The sequence below is a fragment of the Mustela nivalis genome, assembly GCF_964662115.1.
Source record: "Mustela nivalis genome assembly, chromosome: 11".
Classification (NCBI taxonomy): domain Eukaryota; kingdom Metazoa; phylum Chordata; class Mammalia; order Carnivora; family Mustelidae; genus Mustela; species Mustela nivalis.
The window spans coordinates 93130887-93158052 of NC_139030.1; the positions used below are offsets into that span (position 1 = coordinate 93130887).

General features: G+C 35.4%; 1 long non-coding RNA gene across 3 annotated transcripts in view; it reads right to left on the bottom strand.

The window, feature by feature from the left end:
* Positions 1 to 27166, bottom strand: part of LOC309844474 — an 83975-nt gene that overhangs the window by 43403 nt on the left and 13406 nt on the right. For 2 of the 3 annotated variants that reach the window (XR_014300724.1, XR_014300726.1), the window contains one exon: positions 1268 to 1344. The exons of the other annotated variant lie outside the window; for it this stretch is intronic. This is a non-coding gene — a long non-coding RNA (uncharacterized lncRNA). The remainder of the gene's footprint in view (positions 1 to 1267; positions 1345 to 27166) is intronic. 3 annotated transcript variants of the gene reach the window in all.

The window sequence follows — 27166 nt, forward strand, 5'->3', positions numbered from 1 at the left end:
TCTTTCCTCACTCTGATTATAAATTTCTTGGGAAAAACCCATCATAGACTCTCCCTCTCCGTCTCTATGAATCTAAGATGTAGCAGTACTTTTCCTAAACAGTATTCTCCCCAAATATGACATCATTAAAGTTTGCTATAACAACAATAAGAAGAATAATAATGATTGGGCCATGTTAAGTTACTGGTAAGATCTTTATCTCTACCAAGCAAACATCAAATAGATATGTAATTAATTTTTTCCTGACTATGAAAGTAATTATATACTGGCAAACATATAATTGCCAGTTTATAAGATACAAAGGTAAACCACAGTGTACCAAAATATATAAACAATGTATAACTAAATCCAAGATGAACAAAAAGGAATGAATGCAATTGCTTTCTACTCTTTCTAAAATTACATTATTTATCCAATATTTACTAAATATATACCACCAAATATTTATGTAACAAAATGAGTAAGCTTTGTCATGTAGTAAAGAGTAATTTTCAGAACAGTGAATAGAATTAGACACCTGCTTTTAAGGGTCTCATTTTTTCATTGTTTTCTAATATTTTCTAGACATGAACACACATGGCCAAGATTCCTAGGATCTTGCTAAACCATCCAAATAATTTCTTAAAATTATGCCTGATCTGTATGGAACATATTTTATGCTATCACTATTACTATATGTTCAAAAATTAAGAGAGTTTAAAGTGTGGCAACTTGGGCATTGAGACAGAGGTTAAATACGATTTCACTTAAGCTCAAATGCCTACAATGACTAGGCAGCAAAGTGAGGAAGAATAAAGAAATACAGAAGGCACCGACTGTTAACATGGAGAATGTGGCCGATGTGAAGTGAGATAAAAAATCTCTACATTCTAGTTGGAATTTGTCATTTGGGAACTGAGGCCAAGCATCGCCAGACACCCTGAATTTTCAAGAAAGCCAGAAATCCAAATATCATGTTATTTTAAAGTATCAATAGTGTGCATTTTAACATTCAAAGCTGTGTGCGGTGGCTAGATGGGTAGGTGATGGGAACCTGGATATGTCCCAGCTTCAGACCTCTGGCCACTTGCTTGCAATTTCTTAGTCAGACAATACTGAAGATTAATTTCCTATCATACAGCTTCCTTAACTAATGGGAACAGAGTGCTACACCTCTCAGACACTCAAACATAAAACTGGGAGCTTATTATTCAGCTTATGAAAGTTAATACGGAAAATAAATCCAATTCCTGTTGTAAAATTATGCAAACTAATTGAGCAATATTACCTTACATGTGCAAGAGGATTGGGGTGGGCTTATTTCAATTAGGCAAACACACAGTGCTCCGACAGGCAGAACAATTTCTAAGAAAAATATCGGGAAAAATCCTATATAAGCAATTTGGTTATGATCACAAACTGTTTCAAATCAACATCATCAATCTGTTTTAAATAAGCAATAAACAACTAATTAAAACGAGAATCATAACAGATTCAACAGTTAAAATTCTTGCTGCCAAACCAGCTATTTTTTATCTAGAAATAAATCTTCAGTTGACATATACATAAGTTATAGCTTCTAGGCTTCTATGCACCTGCCTCCCTTTTAGAAAGGAAAAGAAAACATTGTTTCATTTTTTTTCACAAGTACAATTATAGGATGCCATCCAGTCAAAAGTCCTGTTAACTTGCTCTCTTCGAAATACTCAGAGGCTCGATTAATAAGGTTGGTGTTATTGTTCATTCTTGTACCCTGTTTGTCTCGGTCATTGTCTCACTCTGGAAATGAAAAGTTTACTCTCACAGGGAAGCTGGCATGACTGTTAACTATATTCAAAGCAAAGTTTAAATATGCAAAAGAATGAACATTTTCCCCAAGTGCAACATTTCCTAAGGCTTCTGAAAATGCCTTCCTGCTTCTAAGGTTCCAGATGAGCCCCTAACACCTAACCCTTTGATTTTCTTTAGTGATTGACTTGGTGTTTATCTATCTATTTAGTTTTTTTATTGAAGTATAATTGATACACAATATGACATTAGTTTTAGGTATATAACACAGTGATTTGACATCTAACCTTCTTACCTCACCCTGTGCCTATATCTTTTGGCCTATGCCTCAAATACAGCATTATTATAGCATTTATTTCAAGTCTTGCCTTTTTTGAATAATTTGTGTATGTGTTTTTCTTCACTGATTAAAACCAGGTACATGAAAAGCAGTAATTTTGTCTTGTTTAATTTATATCGTTTGTCTGCAGAAGATCAACACATCATAGGGTCTTACATGGAATAGTAGATACTCAACAGATATTTACAAATTAATTGAAATATCATGACTTGGAGATTTAGAGATGAAAGTCAACCATCCTTTCCCTAGTACTTTTGTTTTTGATTGGTATCAACAACTGGTAGCAGCTGCCAACTAATAATTTTATAAAATATATATCATATTATTGAATTATACAAAGAGTTTTTGAGTTTCTCACTTGCCAGCAGACAATACCTCTTAAGAACATGAAAATGAGATATATACATATATTTGCCCTTTAAATGGAGTATAGAAAGTGGTAAGACAAGAGCAATGACTACATTATATGAAAATCTGTTTCTTTCTTTGCTAGAATGCAAATCCTTCAGGATACTGTCAGTCTCTCCACACTTGTAAAACGAAACACAACACAGGATTTAACAGTTAAGATATGCTCAGTAACTATTAACTACCTGTTAATACAGTAATCAGTGATAACCCAATTTGAATAAAAATGACATCACCACTCTCACAATCATACCCAATAAAACATATAGTAAAGAAATTTCTAGGTAATGAAGATAATAGTAGCTGCCTAAACCCAAGTCTCTCCATACATCCTCCAAAAACTATACAGATCAACAAAAAGAACAAATGAAACCACATGAATTCTATGTTTTCAGCAGAAGTGGAAGACAGTGGGGCACCTGGGTGACTCAGTCAGTTATGTGTCTGCCTGTGGCTCAGGTCATGATCCCAGGATCCTGAGATCAAGCCTTGCATTGGGCTTCTTGCTCAGTAGAGAGCCTGCTTCTACCTCTCCCTCTGCTGCTTCCCCTGCTTGTGCTCTCTCTCTTTTTTGTCAAATAAATAAATGAGATCTTTAAAAAAAAAAAAAAAAGTGGAAGACAGAGAACATAACAAACTTAGATTAACTAAAAGTAGAAAAATAAATATCAATTTCCACCAGAATCCCTGTCACAATTTTTGAACCCCTGTCACAGTCTTTTGTAGGGAGTTAGTGAGATTTGGAAAGATAGTCCAAAAGAGAGAAGAGGGGATGGAGATAAAACATACTCCCACAGAGAATTAAAAAAGAAAGAAAGAAAGAAAGAAAGAAAGAAAGAAAGAAAGAAAGAAAGCAAAAAAGGAGTCATACTACATCAGAACAGTAACTTAAAAATTTACATAGTGATGTCAGCAAAAATGACAGAGATGGTACTCCAAGGGCCCATCCCTCCACAGAATTATTGAAAAATGAAACCTAACTATAAGAAACAACTTGGTAAGAATTCTGAAAAAAAGAAGTCATAGGATTTCAAAACATACAGAACCCTTAATCAAGAAAAATACAACTTAAAATAGGTCAGAAAACTTGACAACACTTTTACTTATTCTTGTCCCACCTGCCTTCACAGCTCAGTGAGACACAGCCCACACTCAACAGTGAGAGACCTTGGTCCTGGGTTCTAGAGGGAATGAATCAGATCTTATTCTCAGAGAATTGTGTCAGTCTATTTTAACTTACCTGAGTCGTGGAAGAAAGCAGGTTTTGCCTAACTTAGAATGTGCTCAGGAAAGAAAAGAGGCAATGCCAAGGGCTTCCCAGTAAACATTGTAGGCAAATGAGCAAATGAGGCCAACAATAGACATGGAAAGTATGGGGGAAGAAACTGGGGGACAGTCCTAGAGAGAGTCCCTTTGGGAAATGAGTGCATCCAAAAGCACATATGTGTACACTGGAGGGCAAAAATGCATGCTCAGAAAAGACTTGAGAAGACCCTAAGATTTCAACTTCTAGCTATCCTTAAGGCTCAGGTTGAGCACCAAGGTAAGGCGAAAACAAACTGGTAAGTGACCTGACCAAGCACTGAAGGAGATCCAACCTGCAAAGATTAAGAGTTTTATTTTCCTTTTTTTAAAACTTCTTTAATTTTTTGGTCTCTGGGCCTTCAAGAAAGTCTTTGTCAAAAATAGTAGCTGAATATATGCTAAAAGAACAGAAAAACAAACTTCAGAGCTCACCATGACAAAAAAGACAGACTTTACAAAAGTAGGTTAGAAAGTCACTAAAAAGTAAATATGTACAGCCTACACACAATAAGCAACATAAACCTTGAGGAGGAAAAGAATCTAATTTCTTCAGATACCACATGATTATATTCAAATATCAAGTTGTCAACCAAAAAAGTAGAAAACATACAAAGAAACAAAAAGTGTGGCTGATTCACAGAAGGTAATAGAAACTATCTTTGAGGAAGCAGAATAGGAAGGAAAAATAAAGCTGTCTTTTGTTGCAGAGAGTATGTTCATCCATGTAGAAAATTCAAAGAATTGACAAAACATTCCTGAAATTAATAAGCAATTCGTGTAAAGTTGCAAGATTCAAGGCTAATATACAAGAGTTGATCATGTTTAGCAATAAACAAGTAGAATTTGAAATTAATACAATTTACATTAATATCAAAACATGAAATAGTTGTAAGTCTAACAAAATATGTATAAGAGCTATATGGGGAAAATTACAAAACCCTGATGAAAGAAATCAAAGAACTAAGTAAATGGAGAGATATTCCCTGTTTACAGATAAAACACCTCAATATTGTCAAGATATTAGTTCTTTTCAATTTGATCTACAGATTTAACATAATCACAATAAAAAAAAAAATCAAGTTACTTTGTAGATACTGACAAACTTAGTCTAAAGTTTATATAAAAAGGCAAATGCCCCAGAATAGCCAACATAATATTGAAGAAAAAGAACAAAGTTGGAGAATCCTCAAGGTTCCAGAACTTATTATAAAGTAATTGACTGTGGTATTGCTAAGAGAACAAGAAAATAGATCTATGCAACTTAACAGAAAGTCTGAAATAAACCATATAAACAGAATCAACTGATCTTTTACAAAAGACCAAAGGCAGTACGATGGAGCGAAGATAATCTTTTCAGCAAATAGTTTTGAACAATTGAGCATTCACTTGCAGGAAAAAAAAATAAAAATGAATCTAGACACAGACTTTACACACTTCACAATAATTAACTCAAAATGGATCACAGATTTAAATGTTAAAATACAAAACTATAAAACTCCTAGGAGATCGGATAGGAGAAAATGATGACCTTAGTTATGGAGAAGAATATTCAGATATAATACCAAAAATACAGTTCATGAAAGAAATGACTGAAAAGCTAGACTGTTAAAATTAAAAACTTTTGCTCTGTGAAAGATAATGTCAAGAGGAGAACATAAGTACAGAGAGGCAGAAAATATCAGAAAACAAATTATCTGATAAAGAACTGTTACCTAAAATATACAAAGAACTCTGAAAACTCAACGATAAGAAAAGGAATAACCCAATTAAAAGAAAGCTGGAAGACCTGAATGGACACTTTACCAAAGAAGATATATAGGTAGCAAGGAAGAATATAAAAAGATGCTCCATATCATATGTCATTTGGGAATTGCAAACTAAAACAACAATGAAATACCATTACATGCTCAGAATGGACAAAATCCAAAACACTGATGACAACAAATGTTGGCAAGCATATGGAACAACAGGAACTCTCATCATTCCTTACTAGTGAAGATGCAAGTGGTACAGCCATTTTGGAAAGCAGTTTGGCAATTTCTTACAAAATTAAACATACACTTACCCTATGATCCAGCAATCATTTGTATTTACCCATATGATTAAACCTAAGTCCACACAAAACCTAGACACAAGATTATGGAAGCTGTATTCATAATTCTCAAAAGTTAGAAGCAATGATGTTTCTCAGTAGGTTCACAAATATATAAACTGTGGTTTATCTAGCTAAAGGAATATTATTCAACATTAAATAAATGAATAAATAAATAAATAAATAAACAATCAAACCATAAAAAGACATGGAAGAACCTTAAATGCATATTACTAAGTGGAAGAGGAAAATCTGAAAAGGCTTCATACTGTATGATTCCAACCAAATGACATTCTGGTAAAGGCAAAACCATGGAGATGGTAAAATGATCAGTAGTTGCCAAGAGTTAGGGGGAAGGGAGGGATGAATAGAGCATAGAGTATTTGTAGGGCAGTGAAATGACTTTGTATGATACTATAATGGTAGATACATGCTATTATACATTTGTCAAAAGCCATCAGGAGTGAAACTTATGTCATGATAATAATGTGTCAATGTAGGTTCATGATAGCAACAAATGTATTATTCTCACAGGTGAGACTTTTGATAGTAGGATCAGGAATAAATGGGGCATCTGTGCTTTGTGCTCAAGTTTGCTGTAGACATAAAACAGTCCTAAAAATAAAGTCTATTTTTTAAAATGTGGTGGTAAGAGAGGAATAATAATATATAAAATTTTTATGTTCTGAAGAGTAGAAATAATGCAACTAAAAGTCAGTGGTACAAGCAGATATAAAATGGAAATATAATAAGACGACTAGGGTAGTGTAGGCAATAAGAAGCAGCCAAAATATATTATTAAAAACTGACAAAAGACATTAAAATGTTAAATTTAAAAATCAGAGAAATAGGACATAAAATGTATAATTATAAAGGCAATCACAGAAAATTGCTATAGCCTTAAATATAAAAAATTTATATTTATGAAATATAAATATATTGTTCTCTTTAAAACAGAGAGTTTAAAATATTGATATCAAAGTTCAATTCAAGACAAAAGTGAATATAATAAAAGAGAACAATTTGTTCTCAATTGTTAAAAATCACAATAAAGTTGAAACAGTTGTTAGTGTACACCAAACAACACAGTGACCATGGTTAAGAAGTAAAAACTGCAGAAGATGATAAGAAACATACATAAGAAACTATGGACTCTGAAAAACAATCTGAGGGGTTTGAAGTGTGTGGGGGGGTGAGAGGTTGGGGGAACCAGGTGGTAGGTATTAGAGAGGGCACGGATTGCATGGAGCACTGGGTGTGATGCAAAAATAATGAATCCTGTTATGCTGAAAATAAATAAAAGAAGAAGAAAAAAAAGAAACATACATTAGTAGAAGATTTTAACATACTGTTTTAAAAAAATATTTTATTTATTTGAGAAAGAAAGAGAGAAAAACAGTGGAGGGGCAGAGGGAAAAAGAAAGACTCTCAAGCAGATTCTGCACTAAGCATGGAGCCCAGTGTGGGGCTCTAGCTCATAACCCTAAGATCATGACCTGAACTGAAATCAAGAGCTGGATGTTTAACTGATTAAGCCACCCAGGGGCCCCTGACATACTACTTTTAATACCAGAACAAGTTAAGGGCACAAAACATAAGCATGAATATAGAATGTAAACAATATAATCAATAACCTAGATTGTGTGTGTATTGTATGTATCTGAACTTTATACCTTTGGGACACCTGGGTGGCTCAGTTGGTTAAGTGCCTGCTGGCTCCGGTCATGATCCTAGGGTCCTGCGAATCAACTCCCACATTGGGCTCCTTGCTCAGCCAGAAACCTGCTTTTCCCTCTGCCTGCCACTCCTCCTGCTTGTTCCCTCTTTCTCTCTGACAAATAAATAAAATCTTTCAACTTTATACCTTTACAGCAGAGAAAAATCCTTTTTAACAACACAGGAAATATTCACAAATTTTTATTATATACGCTGCTATAAAGAAAGCACCAATGAATTCCATAAACTAGAAATATTACAAATACTCTGTTCTAAACAAAATAAAACTAGAAATTAATAACAAAAGTTTTACAGTCCTTTCTATATAGAAATTAAAAAAAAAACATACTGAACAACTCTTGCAAAGGCAAAAACAAACCAGAATGATAGGATTTCTCAAAAGTAATAATAATGACAATTTTATGTATTATAACCTCTGGGCTATACTGAAAACAATAATCAGATGAAAATTCATAAACTGAAACTCATGTCAATTAAAATAGAAAAACAAACTAAATAAATTAAATTCTCCAATTAAAGGCAAGAAAACAACAATAAAATAAACCAAAGAAAACCACAGGAAAGAAATAATAAAATGCAAAAATTAATGAGTGAAAACAGTACTGTTCAATAGAATTTTCACATGTCTATACATACGAAAATTAATAAAAAGCAATAAAAAGGAGCAAACAACTTATATATGCAATGATATGGATGAATGTAAAAAACATTAGGTTACCTGAAAGAAGCCAGACACAAAATAAAAGGGAACTCTAATCTATAGATGTAGGCAGCAGGTCATTGTTTGCCTGGGTTTGAGGGTGATGCTAGAGATTCACTGCAAAGGGCATGAGGAAATTTTTTGGAGTGATGGAACTGTTCTATAATTTGATGGTATGGTGGTTGCATGGATATTCATACTTACCAGAACTCACTGAATTGCACTCTAAAAATGAATGCATTTATATATGTAAATTATACCTCAATTTGATTTAACAAAAGAATCCATGTATCTATGCTGATACAAATATAATAAACAAAGAGAAGTGAAGCAGATCTCTTCCTTATAGTAGAATCCAGCTGACTAATGTAGCAACAATGGTGAAGTTACAAAAGAATATAAGGAATTTCCACACTGTTTTCCAAAGTGGCTGCACCAACTTGCATTCCCACCAACAGTGTAAGAGGGTTCCTCTTTCTCCACATCCTCTCCAACACTTGTTGTTTCCTGTCTTGTTGACTGTGGCCATTCTAACTGGTATAAGGTAGTATCTCAATGTGGTTTTGATTTGAATCTCCCTAATGTGCGTGTTGAGTTTGAAGAGTTCTTTATAGATCTTGGGTATCAGCCCTTTGTCTGTAGTGTCATTTGCAAATATCTTCTCCCATTCTGTGGGTTGCCTCTTTGTTTTCTTGACTGTTTCCTTTGCTGTGCAGAAACTTGATCTTGAAAAAGATATTGTCCATTTATACAATGGAGTATTATGCCTCCATCAGAAAGGATGAATACCCAACTTTTGTAGCAACATGGACGAGACTGGAAGAGATTATGCTGAGTGAAATAAGTCAAGCAGAGAGAGTCAACTATCATATGGTTTCACTTAATTGTGGAGCATAAGAAAAACATGGAGGACATTGGGAGATGGAGAGAATTGAGTTGGGGGAAATTGGAGGGGGAGACAAACCATGAGTCAATTATAGTGAGTCAATTATATAAGAATCATCTTTGGATGACAAAACTAGTGGTTGAAAGGTTGATGAAAAGCAAACTGTTTACATAGCTCTAAAGTATCTTCCAAGTTACTTGGTAATTACAAAGAAGACAAAAAAAAAAAAAACACTTTCTGAAGGAGAAACTAAGCAAAGTCCACTTTAACCTAGTGTTCAAAGTTAATATCACTAGTAATGGGACAAATCAACATCATATACCTGCTGATATGCCGCACTAAGGACATATCACACCTGTAACACATGTGTTTAGATCTTATAAAAATATCAAACATTAAAAAGATAATACACAACTGTTTTTAGAAACATTAATTTCTTAAAAGCAAACATTTCATATAAAAACTGATATAAAGCACTAAAGTGTATTAAAGTACTGGTTTAATAGAGATGGAATATCTTGCCTTCCTCACCAGATACATGTCCCCTAAATAAATATATATTCCTCATTGCTCAAAAGATTTTTATATTCCTCATATATTGTATCTAATCATGTGGGAATATCAAACTCATTGAGCTCAATTCTACAAAATACCTAAATTTTACTCTTAAGAAATAATAAGGCTCATGAAAGACAAATATTCAAAACTGTTCCAGATTAAAGTAATATGACAACCAAACTTAATGTGTGATTCTGGATCCTAAATCAGATCCATATTTGGACATATATTCATAACATATACATATGTTATATGTACATATATTCATAACATATACTTAGGTATATGTTACACTGAAGACAATTGGTAAAATTTTTATGAAGTCTGTAGATTCAATAATATTATACCAATATAATATTCTTGAGTTTGGTCATCATTCTCTAGTATATAAGAGTGCTCTTATCAGTAAGTAATGTACATTAAAGTATTTTAGGATAGAGTGGCATCATACCTGTAACATACTATCAAAGGGCTCAGGAAAAGTAATTGTGTGTGTATGTGTGTTTGTGTCCATACCTATTTATTCTGAAAATGATGAAGCAAATGTGGTAAATGTTAGCAATTGAAGAGTCTGGGTAAAGAGTAAATGAGAATTGTTTGAATTGTTGCAATTGTTCTAAAAGTTTGAAATTATTTCAAAATAAAAAGTTACAAAAACTAAAAAAAAAAACAACACATATTAAGTATGTAGTAATAAATGGTATAATATTAGTTTGGAGACTATGCATATGCAGTAGGTTGTAAGAATGACCCATTCTGATAAACCATTTCCTTCTTAGACATAATAAAAAAATGTAAATAGAATGGATCCTTTTCCAATGCCTACTGTTCTCTGTGACTCATTGAGAAAGAATGTTGAGAATTTCAAGGCAGTATTTGACCTATTCTCTCTTCCTTATTCTTCTCTTCTAAAGCCACATTTTGATATTGTCTCGTGAGATTCTCTTGAGGTTTGAGTTACTACTGTCCTTTTTATTTCAGTATAATAGAACCCTCATCAATTCATGGTAAAATACAGGATCATGAAATCTCTAAACAGAGAAGTTTCTATTTAAGACCGTTGATTTCTAGATAGGCATCTCAATTTGAGGTACTACAAGGGAACAGTTTATATTGTTATTTCAGTAATATATGTTGAATTTCTGACATAAACCTATATAAATATAATAAAGTATCTAACATTAAATATAAAACAAGTATATATTTTTAGCATTAACTGCCTAAAACTAAACCAATTGTTATAAAAACTGGTAACATGCTATATATAACAGTAGCAGTTTAATACAGAGAAAAATAATACATGTCTTTCTCACCAGTTATATATGCTAATAATCTAAGGATCTTTAAACTATACTCAAAATTATCATCATCTGTCTCAAAAATTTCATTGTCAATTTGATTTTCATGAATGTCCCTAAAATCATTTGGATGATGAGTTCTGGGACTGGAGAAGAGTCTGTGGCTGTCATTTCCTCTTCAATAATTTCTTATTTTATAGACAGTTAAATACTTGAAGTAAGTAAGCAATAGCATCTCCAGTAATAATTTCAGCTAACTGTTGTGAAAATTCTTCAGTGTATCTATTTGTAGCTTCTCCCTAGACTTTGCCGCTATTCTGGTCAGAATTTCTAAGATCATCAAATACTCATCCTCACAATAACTAAACAAAGCAAAAGACTTCTTTGTTGGAAGACAGAGATTCAGCTAGCTTAACTATGCATCCATGGAAAGTTATGTTTTCCATATGATCACATGACTCATCATGTTATCTTATCACCATTTATTTAATTGATCAGAATCAGTTAACTTCATTAACTTCATTAGACACCGGTTTAGTCCCCACATTGGTACTTTCAATTGGCAGTTGTAAATACAATTTATGAACGTCACTGCAGAAGCATTCATGTAGCAGTCATCTGCTCTGATTTACTAGCAATTATCAATGGTAGGATAAGAAAGTTTACATCAAAAATGACTGTGCATTAAGAAAAAATATTATGATAAATAATCAATCCACCAGTATTACTAGTATTTATTGGTTCTCTTAATTACATATAGTCTTAGATCAGCTGGATTCTAATGGGGCTTTCAAAAAAAAAAATGAGAAACACTGCACATAATACAGTTCAAACAAACCCTGCATCTTCACAAGACTGCCATTTTGTCAATAATTTTCCAGTAGAAACTTCTAGAAAATGGAGACTATGAGCAAAGAACTAAGCACTTACAAGGTTAACACAGAAGCAGTTCCAAAAGGTTTATATTTGAGATAATACTTAAGAGCATAATACCAATCTGTCTGGGTTCAAAATCTATCTCAATCAGTTATTTGTCATGTAGCCCTTGGGTTAGTGGGCTAGTTCCCTGACCTCACTGAGACACAGTTTCTCTATCTGCCTATTAGGAATATCAATGCCTCATAAGGCTGTTGTTTTTTTATAGGAATTAAACCCCATATAACTGTTTTTTACTTGTTTCGGTTTTCTTCCTTTTTTCTAACCACAGAAGCAATAGCAGAGTAAGAAGGAAGGTAATAATAATATAAACTCCCATCGACAGTTTAGGCTCTAGTGTTATAAATACCTGATTTCAAAACCTGGCCCTGACACTTACTATTGACAGGATTCTGGGCACATTGCTTTATCTCACTCTTCTAATTTGTATAATATACATACATAAAACATAGTTAGTGGGAACACTGACATAATAAATATTCAATAGAAAGTCATTTCAAAAAATACATTTTACTCTTAGAAATTTTGTATGCCAAACAAGTAATCGATCATAGTATGAAATCATGGTATAAAAAAAAAAACTACTGAAGAATTGATTATAAAGCATTTTGCCAAATGATTTGTAATGATGGTAGCACAGGTCTGCAGTCCCTTAACTAAAATTCTTGGGCCACATTTCAAAATTCAGAATTACTCAGATCTTAGAAAGGTAATATACAGCATAGCCTGCATATTTCATACCCCTAGCAAGGTCTGAGGCAGCACCCCATAATTAAGCATATTAATATTCTGTAGAGAAATGTATGAATATTCAAATTAAGTACAGCTTTAAAAAGATTGTAAGTCACCTCAGCTCAGTTTAGGTCAGAGTTTGCCGCCAAATGACTTGAAAGAAATCTTTTAGTTTTCTGAGATTTAGAATTTCAGAATGGTAAATGGGGAATAATGGATGTGTATTTGCATACCTACTAACAGAGCTGGACATACAGAGAATTCTTTATGTACCTTTAACAGGGTGATTGCCCAATAAGAGAAAACATTCTTATCTCTTCAAAGTCAAATTTGCACATCACCCATGGTAAGTTTAGTGTCAGCTATGAATTCATGTGCTTTCTAGAACAAAAAGTATTTGGTAGGACTAGAAAAGGGGCCACTACTTCCCCAGCAAGTTGCCTTATTAGGAGATCTGTAATAGTTTCTATGTCCAAATTGAGTTCCTATTAGGATATTCAGTAATTTTGCTTCAGTTCTTCCCGGGTTCTCAAAAAACAAAGCAATATAGAAGTAAAAAAGCTTTCATTAAAAAAGAAGGAGAAAAGCAGAGAGAAGGAGGGAGAAAAAGAAAAAAAAGGTGTCATCTACCCAGATTTATTGGGACATTTGCAAGTCAGAATTTACTCCCATGATAATGAGTATTTCATAAAAGCTCTGTCTTAATTATTATATGTGATTCTTTTTAATATTATGAGTATAATCCAAAACTGTGTAAATTTTATCTTTATCAAGAAACACATATCCAAGGGGCTCCTGGGTGGCTCAGTGGGTTAAGCCTCTGCCTTCAGCTCAGGTCATGATCTCAGGGCCCTGGGATCCAATACCTCATTGGACCCTCTGCTCAGCAGGGAGCCTCCTTCTCCCTCTCTCTCTGCCTACTTGTGATCTCTGTCAAATAAATAAATAAAATCTTAAAAAAAAAAAAAAAAAGAAACACATATTCAAATAATTTTTTTAGATGTCACTGGTATGAAGAGTCTTCAGAAAATGTTTTAAACAAAAGATCAATAAGTAAAGACACTTTTTTTGGTTTTGTTTTTCTGAATTTCCCCTAATTACTTAACTCTCCATGTATTTAATTAAGACAAAAAATGAGTAAAATGCTTTGATTGTCTGGGTGAAAGTTTTCATAATTATGCTGACCATTATTATTAATAATTACAACAGTAATTCAGTGTAACTTAATTTGGCATGCATTAAAATCAATGACAAAACCACATACTGATCCTGCAAAAATGTTATTTTTAATCAATCGCAATTTCCTTGTCAGCAAATTTACTTTTATATTTGGCATATATACATTGAAAGCTATGGATATTTGAAGCCCAGAAGCCCAAAGTTAAAATAATATAGTCCAATAGGCATTTTAAAAAGTGAAAATCATTTCTATTCATAAACAGATAGTATAGCATCACTATCTAAAAATCCCATATTCTAGGGCGCCTGGGTGGCTCAGTGGGTTAAAGCCTCTGCCGTCGGCTCAGGTCATGATCCCAGAGTCCTGGGATTGAGCCCCACATCGGGCTCTCTGCTCAGTGGGGAGCCTGCTTCTCCCTCTCCCTCCGCCTGCCTCTCTGTCTACTTGTGATCTGTCTGTAAAATAAATAAAATCTTTAAAAAAATAAAAAATAAAATAAAAATAAATAAATAAAAATCCTATATTCTAATTTGGCCAGTCACTTTAAGAAAGATAATCAGGAGCACCTGGGTGGCTTGGTCACTTAACTGTCTGCCTTTGGCTCATGTCATGATCCCAAGGTCCTGGGATCGAGCCCTCCTAAGGCTCCCTGCTCATGGGGAAGCCTGCTTCTCCGTATCCTACTCCCCCTGCTTCTGTTCCCTCTCTCACTGAGTCTCTCTCTGTCAAATAAATAAAATCTAAAAAAAAAAAGAAAAAAAAAATTTAAAGATAATCAATGAAGAAAGATAAGTATTGGGGAAAACATTATTTTTCAAACAAAGAGTTTTCCAGATGCCACATAGTATTCCTGCCGATCCATCTATATAGGGTTTTTACTGTCACCTTCTAGGGTAAATCAGAGCCATGGAAGACCAGTAAATTCTCTGTTTCTGACATTCTGTCTACTTGATAGCTTAAAAATCCATCAGATGGACTCAAGTGCTTTAAAAATAACAACAACAAAGCTGCTTTGTTTTCAAAGTCTCCTGCTTTACCCACTACATCCCGTAAGAGTCATTACTAGGAACCATGTTCCATTCCTTTAAATAGGCTTCACCAGAGCAAAGTTTCAAACTCAGTGAGAGAAGAGCATGCTACTACCACTAGTCAAACTGACCAGGCTGGGAAGCACTTCTTTATCATACTTAAAGCTGAGAAACAAAGCTTATCTTTTCCCAAACCAAAATAAATCACTCGATGTCCAGTTTGATGCTAACTACAAAAGATTTTACAAAACAAGTCAAGGACTTCTTTGGGTTTGCTGAAGGAAAGGAAGAAACATTTAGTTCTTGTGAGTGCCAATTGCAAATGATTAATGAATTGACAGAAACGAACAGGAAAGGGAGTAAATCAACACAGAAACATGTAGTCCAGATGTCAAAAGAAGGAGCAAATGGGCCATTTGTTGTGATGTTTATGGAGGATTTTCCCAGGGAAGTTTACAAAGTACCACGACTACAAGTACAAGAGGTACGGAAACTCTTCCATTCACCTACAGGGAGGATCTGTGTTCCTGCTGGATACAGGTAAAGGTAGCGTCCTTATACACTTGCTGATCTCGTTGGAGGAAGTGAGGTGGTGTCTGGAGAATGTCTTCATTCTCTCTGGTTTATGGGAGCAGATGAACAGATCTGAGACTGCACACACACACACACACACACACACACACACACACACACATATATATATATATATTCAGGGAAAGTTGAGGGGAGAGGGGCCAGGAGGAATTCTAGAAGCTGAAACAGAGTGAACAGAATATAAGCCATCTTAAAATGAAGGGAAGAACATGAGAAGAAAATCTGCATCTCTTTATCAAAGATTCAAAGTTTTGTAGGAATGTTAGTAGGAAAGTCATAGGACCATATTCTCTATTGAACATAAATAGGGACTTCTTAGGCCCCAGCAGGCAAGAATCTCTATTTTTACACATATAGGTGAAATCCTTTTGAGGAAAAGAAAGAAGACTGTATTCATACCAGTCATTACAAACCACCAGTACTGGTCTGGCTAACCAACATTACCAGTCAACAGGGTTGTTCTGTAGAGACAGGTCAAAAGGTCAAAAAGATGGCAAACACTTACCTAGCACACAAACTATGTGTTCCTCTGTCTCAGGAGAGTGAAAAATACCTCCAAAAGAAGTTTGGATTGGTACCTTAATGCAAGAGTATTTAATGTGGGGTCCACAAACACTATTCAAGAAAGCCAAAAATCCAATCCTCTCCACCACACACATAGTATACTTTGTTAATCTGTGTGCATTATTCTGAGAATCTTATAGCTTCCATCAAATTCTCAAATGATCCTTAAAGTGTTAGTAACCACCAATGTAATACCCTACTGATAGGCCAGTAGGAGATAGAACATACTAAAAGGATGAATAAAGCAGTGACCATCCATTTAGCTAAACCCAAGAAGAGGGTTTAGTTCATGGAATTCGTGTGTGTGTGTGCATGTGTTTGTGTATTAGAGGAAAGAAAAATTGAGGCAGTCAAAAACATCCTTGTATTATACTGTTAATATTAATAATCACACAATTCTTATCAGTTTTATATCAGAATAAAGAAATTTAGCAAGTAAAAGGAAGAATGTCAAAGAGAACAGAACAGGGAGAACATGTTTGGTAGAGTATTTATTTGCTGACTCATCAAAATGTCTTTAAGTAGAAAATTGAAGGAAAGAGAGAAAGCTGTTTTATCAAGTCTATAAGGGATACCAGGGTAAGCATTGGAAGAGAAATTTAAACACTGAACTGTGGGGACACAGAGTTGTGCAAATGTCCTTGTTTTACAGAAATTGAATAATTACTGAAGAGCTCATATTTTGCTCCTTTTTCACTCAAATGATGTACAATGAGCTAAGCTACTCAAAAATCAAAGTTTTTCTCATGAAATGTTCATGTGAGATTCTTCTATACAGTAAGAGGACAATAATCTTGCATTGAAAAGCTTGCTAGGATTTAAGTCAGCTTACAAATAATAGTATAATAGTCACATGAGACAGAAAGTAGATTTAATAAAATTCTATCTTGCTTTTATCTTTTAAAAAATACACAATGATTTTCAACATAGAAAGAGTAGGAATACACGTTATCAGAGATAATTAAAATCAAATATGATATGGATGAGAAGATAATTTTCTTTTGGAAAAATAAAATCTAGGAGACAGAAAGAACTTGTAGGGAAGGTTAATCATTTTTTGAATCTTCAAATTACAGAAACATTCAGGAGAGTATTACAATACTGAACACTATCAAAAATCTTGATTTTAAGAAAGAAGAGATAGATTATTGAATACTGTATGTCCTGACTGTTTACACTGGCATTGTTCCCTGGCCAAAGTTCAGAACAAGTTATTATACAAATGGGTTATGAGTACATAGAAAAGAAAGTGGGGTTACTAATGACCATCGTGAGTTCATGGGAAGTGATGCTGAGGGGAACCGTCCTCCCTTGGGACAGAACTTGCTAGTGCCCCCCTGAAGACTTCAAACCTTCCAGCAGACTTTGATGTTTTCTGATCCGTATTTCTTACCAATGAATGTGAGTGAATGCCCAAAAATTTCAGAAGAAAAACATCTGATTGCATTGGAAAGAATGAGAGCAGTTATGATAGTTAAATAAAAAAAAAAAAAAATCTTAAAAAAGATTGAAAAGCACAGATAAGCCGTGGGAACCTGGAAGCAACATAAACCAGACAGAACAACATAAACCAGATAGCTGTCAAAACAAGCAAACAGGAAATAAATGCAGTTTAGGTTACATAAAATAATGTAATAAGCTAGAGAACGATGGACACTTGAGAAATAGATATGATTAGTGAAAAAGAACATATTCGTCATGACAAGGCAATCTTTCTCACACTCTGCCTTGCAGGGCTAAGCTAGGAGAATGGATATAATGATCTGCCAAGTTCCTTGGTTCTGTGACCTTTCAACTTTCATACTGGAGGCTTTGTAACCCCTAGATTTGGACTCTAAAACAGAGATTACAAACTCAGCAATCCAGAGTAAGACAGCAAGAATGATGGGGATGCTAGCAAAGCAGGGTGTCAGATTCCTTCTGCTCCAGCCTATTGTTGTCAGCAATAAAACAGGTCCAAGTGGTCAGATTTTCCAGTTGCTCAACAGAGGCCAGAAATCTACATTTTTAAATATGCCATCTACTGATTTCTTAAAATATTGGCAATTAATTTAATATTTAAAATGATTAAAATAAAATAAAAAATATTTTTAAAATAATTGTGTAAATGATAGAAAAAAACATGAATGGGTAATATATATACATTAACAAGTTGCTCTAGATATTCTCCATGATGAGAGATGTAAAGAGCTCTAGGCAGAGCCTCCACTAAGCCTTTATGTGAGTGCTACCTTTTTAAAAAATATTTTGTTTATTTATTTGAGAGAGAGTGTGTGCTCGTGAGAGACCACGAGCAGGGGAGGCAGCAGAGGAGCGGGAGAAGCAGACTCCCCATTGAGGAGGGAGCCCAATGTAGAGCTCAATCCTAGGACCCTGGCATCATGACCTGAGCCAGAAGCAAACATTTAACCCACTAAGCCATTCAGGTGCCACTGCAGTTTCTTTAAGTTTTTATTTAAATTCCAATTAGTCAACATACAGTGCGATAACATCAGTGCTACTTTGAATTTATTCTTGAGTCTCACAATCTCTTTCTTTTCATGAGACAAACATCTGGTGTGTCCTGACTCTACCGACCTTACTCCTATCCTGGTTCTCAGTCCCGTGGAGCTGCTCTATCTCTTACTCTTCATGCTGCCTAAACTCCTTCCTGAGACTTGAACTTTCCTGAACCTGAATGTCTGGAGATGTTCTCTATCATAGTGTCATCTCTGTGGCCCACAGATGGACATTCCTCTCACTTCCAGGTGGGCACCATTGCATATTTGTACCAAACAATTCTCTACCCACTTAGTTATTCTGCTACCTGGAACATGGATTAGAGTCACTTGGTAATGTTGGTCAAGTTGTACAAGGTACACTTTTCATGTCACGGTCTCCCTCTATTTGTAGTTTATTCCAACAATTTTTTTTGGCAGAAGGGAGGGGAAGTAAACTGTAATGGGGTGGGAAGTCTCTTTCTAATTCACACAAAGGCATCCTTTGGGATTGATGTGGATTTGTCTACTATTGCAAACCCTACTTCCCCATAGATTTTATTGTACAGTGTGTTAAATTTGGATTGGCTATAATTAACGAAATGAATTCAAACTGGCTCTAGCAATATTTTTAAAAATACATAATAATAACAGGAAATCCCAGAAGGAATTCAGAATATGACAAAATAATCTAAGTATACTATAAATACATGAGACCACCACTGACATGACTGGGGGGAAAGGTGCTAATCCAAGTAACTTTGGAAATGAGCAGTCTATAAGACTAAAGGCAAAACAAACTGTACATAAGGACTATACTCTAGTTTATAAAATAATTTTCCATTGGGGATACAGGTTTACCATTCTGATATTGAAATGCATGTGTAATGAAATTGAATAATTAAATAAATGCATGGCAGGTGGGAGAGCCAGATTTTCCACTGTTAGAATAAAACATTATAGGTAATCAAAGGAAAGAAGATAGAATGAGCCATGTTGTAATGGATTTAGAGGTGGACACATCAGTATAAATTCATATTCCGCTTAATACAGATACAGATGATTTTATACAGAAATATTTGTAGAAATGTGCATGCACATGGGCTAGTATATACACATGCCTCTTTGCTCTGACAGCTGGAAGGGCCTGGAAACAGTGATATCCCATCAGTAATGTGCACATCTAGTACCCAGATGTTAGTTTCTAATACTATACCCCCCCCCCAAAAGGAACTAGGGTTCCTTAGAGAAATGACCGATTCTAGGACTGGGGCAGGAAATGTGCAACATGAACCTGAAACATCTCATAGTACCAGAAAGCACAAAAATTCCTCACCCAATTCCTCAACTTGATAAAATCTATCTATGAAAAACCCACAGTGAATATCATCCTCAATGGGGAAAAGCTGACAGCCTTCCCTTTGAGATCAGGAACACAAGAAGGATGTCCACTCTCACCACTGTCGTTCAACATGGTACTAAAAGTCCTAGCAACAGTAGACAACAAAAATAAAAGGTATTCAATTGGGAATGAAGAAGTCAAACTCTCTCTCTTTACAGATGACATGACACTTTATATGGAAAACTCGAAGACTCCACCCCCATACTATAAGAACTCATACAGCAATTCAGTAATGTGGCAGGATACAAAATCAATGTACAGAAATCTTTTGCTTTCTTATACACTAACAACAAAAACATAGAAAGGGAAATTAGAGAATTAATTCCATTTACTGTAGCACTAAGAACCATAAGATACCTGGGAGTAAACCTAACCAAAGAAGTAAAGTATCTTTACTCAAGAAACTACAGAACACTCATGAAAGAAATTGAAGAAGACACAAAAAGATGAAAGAGCATTTCATGCTCATGGATCAGAAGAATAAACATTGTTAAAATGTCCAAACTAAAATTTTTATTTAAAAAAAACAAACACATGATTCTAAGTATATAGGAATAGATTACTAAAGGCAAAGGAAACATTCGAACAATCTGATCAAGAAAAGCATAACGAAGTAGAGCTTAGGAGACTTCAGTATAGGAGTTTCTGACTTCATCTGGTTTATGTCCAATAATATAATTCAGCCACCAACCTCTGCCTTTCTCTTGTCAGAATTCCTAATTCCCAGGAGAATAAACCTGACCAGTTTGCATAGGTTAGATAACCAACAGACTTAAGTGGCTATAGCTCAGAGAGTCGTAGTGTAATGACATGTCTTCCTTCGGTATATTGTCAACAGATCATAGAAATAGGGAATGCATGGTTCAGTTATCCAGTAGTCCATTCTTCAAGGAGACTTGAAAGGAGGCTTTACAAACAGAACTGGGCTGAGCAACACCAAGATGGAAGGATAAAGGAAAGCAATTGGCATTTCAATTCTGCTTTACCATTTTTTTTAAAAAATCCACCCATTTAACAAAATGTAAGTTTATTTTTCTCTCACATAACAATCCCAATATGATTAGTCCAAATGTGGTGGGTGGCTCTTCCACTCTCAACATTTAGCTTTCAACTCTAGACTTGAGGCAGTTTTTATTTTTTTGCTGCCATTTCCTAGCTGGCATGGAAGGGTTAAAAAGAATAAAGAGAAAGAAGCTAGAAGCAGGGGGAGGAGGAAGGAGAGGAGGAAGAGAAATTGGACATATCACTTCCGTTCATTCCCTACCTCACCCCCACTCCCTACCAAAATATTTATTCTATCTATTAGTGAGAATAATATTAGTGAGGCCATGCCTCACTGCCAAAGGCTAGGCAGTACAGTCCTTAGCTATAAAGCCATATGCCAGCTAAAACTTACAGAATTCTATTATAGAAAGAAAGAGGATTAATACTGGGGATCATTACTTAGACCTTCCATGGACAATAATCAAACTTTTACTCCCATGTATGTTTTCCATACTGATTAATTCACCTTACTAATATTTTATGAATCTCTACCACCTTTGTTTAAAAGATACCCAGTGAAAACTTCCATTTTATTCTAGTACTTTTATAGGCTCTATGATTAGCCTATTACTATATAATTTGAGTTGGGATGATTTAATCTACAGCACTATAATCTGTGGCTACAAGTTACAGGTAATTGCCACAGGTGTTAGGGCTGCTCCCAAAAGATGACACGTAAGAAACTTCTGGGACAAGGAGTCAATTTATTGCCTTGTTAGTTAGGCCAGTTTGAGTTGGGCTTTCTATTACTGGTTGGATCATTCATATTGATTAAGAATTTTTTCATCTATCCTATCAGTTACCTCTGGACCTTAAGAAGGACAGTATTCCCTTGAGCAGTATCTTGTCAGAGACACCTAAATTGACAGAGGACTGTCAAATCCTAGTTGGCTAGTATGCCTGAGAATTTGAAGGGCTCATGAAGAAGCCTGGAAAACACCCCCATGAGAAATAACTTTGACATGAAGACAAAGTTTGCATTTGTTGACTTGTTCTTTTGACTTTTCTTATCTTCTATGCCAGGAACCTCACAGCTTTTGCTGGAATTGATGCTGTCACAATGATCATAAAGTTAAACTATGAAAAGATTATATGAATGATTTTATGTGATATATAGAGAGATTTGTTCTAAATAAACTTGTGCAAGTTTATGACTTTGAATTGTGCTTTGAAATGCTATCACATACTCTCTTGATGCCAACGTGCACCCTCAAGTCAGTAGGTCCTTCTTAGATTTCCAAGAAAGCCATGTCCATAGTCTGTGGCATGGAATGAGGGGTAAGGGGGTACGGAAATGAATAGGCTTTCAAGTCAGGGTGTCAGTCAAAGGTTAAAATCACATTTAAAAAAAAACAAGAAACAACAAAAATATACAGAAGGTCAGAAAGAAAGGTGTGGGGAGGAAAAGGAAAAGCCAAGCCAAAATGCCTAACTGTACTTGACTAAACCATGTTTTAATTCAGATGAGGTGAGAGTGTGGTCAATTCCTAGCAACATTTAGTTCCTATGCCCTTTCATGAGACTGGATTACAAGTTTCTATAAGAAGAAGGACCACAATTTTACATTTCTTTTTAACATCCTCTCCTGACCTGACTGCACTGCTGAGCTTCCACATTCCTCACACAAAAATTACTTGTTGATGAATGTATTTTGTTCTGACAATCCAAAATTGAACAATTTCTTCTATCATAAAGACTACCTGATGATTTATTTTACTTTTTTCCCCCCTACTTTTCAGTAATTTATGGGCTATAGTTGAGATGCATCCAATAGAAAACCAGTGCTTATAATTGCAAAATCCACCTGAATGAGAAAAATTAAAAACAAAAGCACTAATTAAATTTAATTAGGTTAGACAGAGTAGACTGATCATCCCCTTTCATTTACTGAAGTATATGAGCTTGAGGAAATGGTAACTCATTAAGCATTTTGCATCGCACTTCACTGATAGCTAACAGATACGATTTCCTCCATATCATGACTGTAACAGGAAAATTTAAAAAAAGATAATAAAAAGAACTGAGAAAGAACTGAAACTTGAAATAAGATTTCCTGGAGGTTAAGAGAAATGACCGTGTCACTTACAAATAGACATAAGGACCTTAGAGTGATGCATTCTTCCCCTCTTTAACATCTAGAAAATTTTGTACTTAGCAGTGGGGAAAAGATACAGAAGAGATTAAGATGTGACTTTTTTCCCCTTCAGATCAGATTTATAAATTCATCACACAGGTTCTTCTCGGGAGTTTGGTAAAAAGGTCAAATACAGCTACATAGTCGACTAGTTTGTATCACTGTGTGTGTGCCTGTGTGTGTGTGCGTGCACCTGTGTGTGTGTGTGTATTTGTGTGTATATACACATTGTTTGGGTGCCAGCACAAAACATGACTCTGGCTACATTAAGAAAAATGTGGGGGAAAAAAAGTATCAGACTGCTCCTAAAATTAAATGGAAAGCGAAGAAAATATCTAGCTTAGAAACTGGCAGAAACCAGAGGTATTCCACAGCCCACAGAGCAGGCAATTCTCCATGGTCTCTTCACAAAAGAATGAGTTCTAACAATCTTCTGTCTTTATATCACTCAAATCAACATTCAAATCCCAGAGGAAAAAAGTCCGGTGGACCTAGCTTAGTCCCATTAGAAAGGCCAGGACACCTTGTGGAATGGCCAAGTTGCATACAGTAAGAAGACAAGTAAACTCACCACCACCACTGCCACCACCACCACACACACACACACACACACACACACACACACACCCCTCCAAAATTTGGGATCCTATCACTAAAATAATATCATTTCATTTAAAAAGGACAGACATCCACTGCAATCACTCAAGTCTGAATCAGTCCCTAGCCCCCAAATGGTGGATCACCTAGCAATGAGCATAAAATCCAAGCTGGATCAACCAGGGTCCTTCACAGAGACTGTAGGTACCTAAGACTGCTTCCTGTGGGGTTTTAGTCTGAACGATGCACGTGTAGAACAGTCACAGCCTCTAAACTTCTCCTGACATGAGGAGAAAGACTTTCTACAGTAAGGAGGACAGGCCACAAAGGGAAACAAAAAGACAGGAAGAAAAGGGGAGTAGAAGAAACTGAAAACTATCTTACATCATGTGAGTTTCTGACACTGACGTGACCATAGACTTGCCAGCTTTTTACAGCTCCCATTTGTAGTGGGAGGAGGGGGGTGTTAGGATTAAAGTACTTTGAGTAGAGATTCTGTCACTTGTTCCCATAAGAAATCTAACTAATAATCTACTTTCTAAAATAGCTATTCCCAAACACTAGTCACTTTAGACATCCTACCTACTTATGGCTTTCCCAGTTTTTGTAGATGTTCTTACTAAGTGATAACAAAAAAAAAAAAAAAAAGGAAAAAAAAGTCTCTCATGTGAAACCTCCAACTTTTTGGACCATTCTCATACTAGTGTGTGCTCAAATCTATTCTATCCACTCTTGTTCTTCTCTTTGGTACAACCTCGAAGGGAAAATTGCCAACCTCCTTTCTCAAACTAAAGTTCTCTTCATTCATTCATTCTTCAGTAAACACACATTGCATATTTGTTACTACTCATGGGACAATGACTTTGGCTTTGGAGATAGAAGAAGAATTAAGACCAGTCCCTACTCTCAAGAAACCCACAGCCTAGTCAAGCACGTAAAACATAGAAATGGGCAATTGATTGTTATTTGTATTAAATGTATTAATGTATTACTGTATTAAATGTATTAAAAGGGCATGTGGGAAACAAAGACAGTTCTTTAACCAAACATGCAATAGGAGGAAGAAGTAATATCTAGAAAGACCTGATAGAAGAGAGACATGTTAAAGGTAGGAGATGAGGAAATAAAAAGAACATTCCCAACACAGAAACCCAGTCTAGAAAGTATAGAGAAAGCAGCAGCATGGTATCCACAGTGAACCATAGTCCCAAGTGAGTGACAAAGCAAAGTTGAATCAGACGGCCAAGAAATGAGACCCATTAAATGAATATAACTGAGGGTCTAGCACATGAAAGGCCATGATTGAGGATTTGAACAAAAACATGACATGATAAAATTTATGCTTTATAAGATCACTCTGGATGCTCTGTGAAGAAAGGCTCTAGACGGGTAAGGGCTAAAGTAGATAAATAAGTCAGGAGGATAATTCTGGAATTCACAGGAGAAACAACACTACTAAGAATATTACTGGCGTACTTCTGGAATATTACTGGAGAAACAATGTTGCTTGGACAAGGGCAAAGGTGGCAAGAAACATTTTGAAACAAGAGCTAACAAATTCACTTAATGGATTCAAGAAGTAAAGGAGAAGAAGCTAGAAGGACACCAACGATTTTGACCTGAGCAATGGGGGAAATGGAGATCGAACTTATTGGGCTGGAAAAGACAGGGAGAGAAACAGTTTCTAGAAGAAAACAAGACATCGTTTGTGACCACTGTACGATAAAAATTAGAAATTTGAAAATTAGACATTCAGATAGAGATACCATGTAGGCAGTTGGACACAGAAGTCTGAATTAAGAGGAGTGGTGAGAAGTGAAGCTGTAAATGTAGAATGCTTTAGCATAAATACATCATTTCAAGGTGTTTAGCTAAGTGAGATCACACAGGGCGTGAGTATAAACAGAAGTCTCAGGACACTGAGTTGCTTCAACATTCGGAGGTTGGGAAGAAGGATCTAGCGAAGGAAATGGAGAAGGAAGACCTGTCAGTGAGATCCAAGGAGTATCAGAAAGAAATACTTGACAATAAGTTTCTAGGAAGAAGGAGTTGTCAAATGCTGCTGAACACTTGATTTTCAAATTTAGAGTTGAAAGCCATTTTCAGCAATTCCATTCTGTCATTATCCTTGTCCCCCTGGCCTTATTAACTCTTATCCTGTCTCTAGCATTGCCCTGCCTTCTGACAACTGGTTCCCTCCTCGCAACCAAGACAGTACCCCTTTTCAGTTTTAGCATCTCTTCCTAAAGATAGGGTAAGTAAATCACGTTTAATATGTATCAGGGGGCAATAGTTTAATAGTGCAAGAGATAGCAGAAGCAAAGAAAAACATTCTTGAAAAGCAATTATCTTGGACATAAAATTATAAGTTGTTTAAATCAGGTGAAAATTTTTGCAATCGTTTATGCTTTTCTAATTTTCTTGCCTCTACAACTCATTGCGGCAGCATTACACATAGCTCAGGGATTACCCCAATTTAGGAGCTTCAGTTCTTCCCATTTCGAAAGTAATTCTGATTGATGGTATTAATATTATAATATTACATCAAGAAAAGCTATCAAATATTCATTTTTAAGTATTTGTAACCCCAATTTTCATTACACGGAATGACAATAAAGATTGCCTAGGACAATCCCGGCAATTTTACAAATAAATTTCAAGATTGATCTAAAGGTGTGCTGGTTTAACTCTGAAAGCTGAGACTGGGTTATCATGTCCGTTCAAGTGGTTCATGAAGTATGGTCCCTAGAGCCGAAGCCGTGTTCTCACCTGGAAATCTGTTAGAAATGCGAGTTCACAGGCCACACCCCAGATCTACTGAGCTCTACACTCTGGGTAGAGGCCCGCCACCACTGTTTTCCACAGGCTCCCCCGTAGATTGCAACGTACAAAAGAGTCTGAGAAGCAAGAGTGAGCGAAGGGAAAGCGGGAGGGCAGGGGACCCAAGGAGGAGGACTAGAAGGGGGGAGAGAAAGGGAGCAAGGAGAGAGGAGAAGGGGCAAAACAGAAAGGAAAGCAAGAAAAAAAAGGCCAAAAGGGGGAACACTAAAGAAAGAGAATCATAGTTATCCTAAGATAGTAGTAAGCAGCGAGGTGTCTACTAATTAGAAGGGCAGAATCATTACCTCAGACTACTGCTGTAAGAACTGAGAAAATTAAAGTAAAACACTTTTCCAGGTGCCCTGGCACCCAGTATTGGTGACATCTGTATAAAATGACTGGTCACAAAACAGCTCAATATGAAATTTGCTCAGCGCAGCCACGTTTTCTTTTTTTTTTTTTTTCTATTTTTTAGGATTTTATTTATTTATTTGACAGAGAGACACAGTGAGAGAAGGAACACAAGCAGGGGGAGGGGGAGAGGGAGAAGCAGGCTTCCTGTGGAGC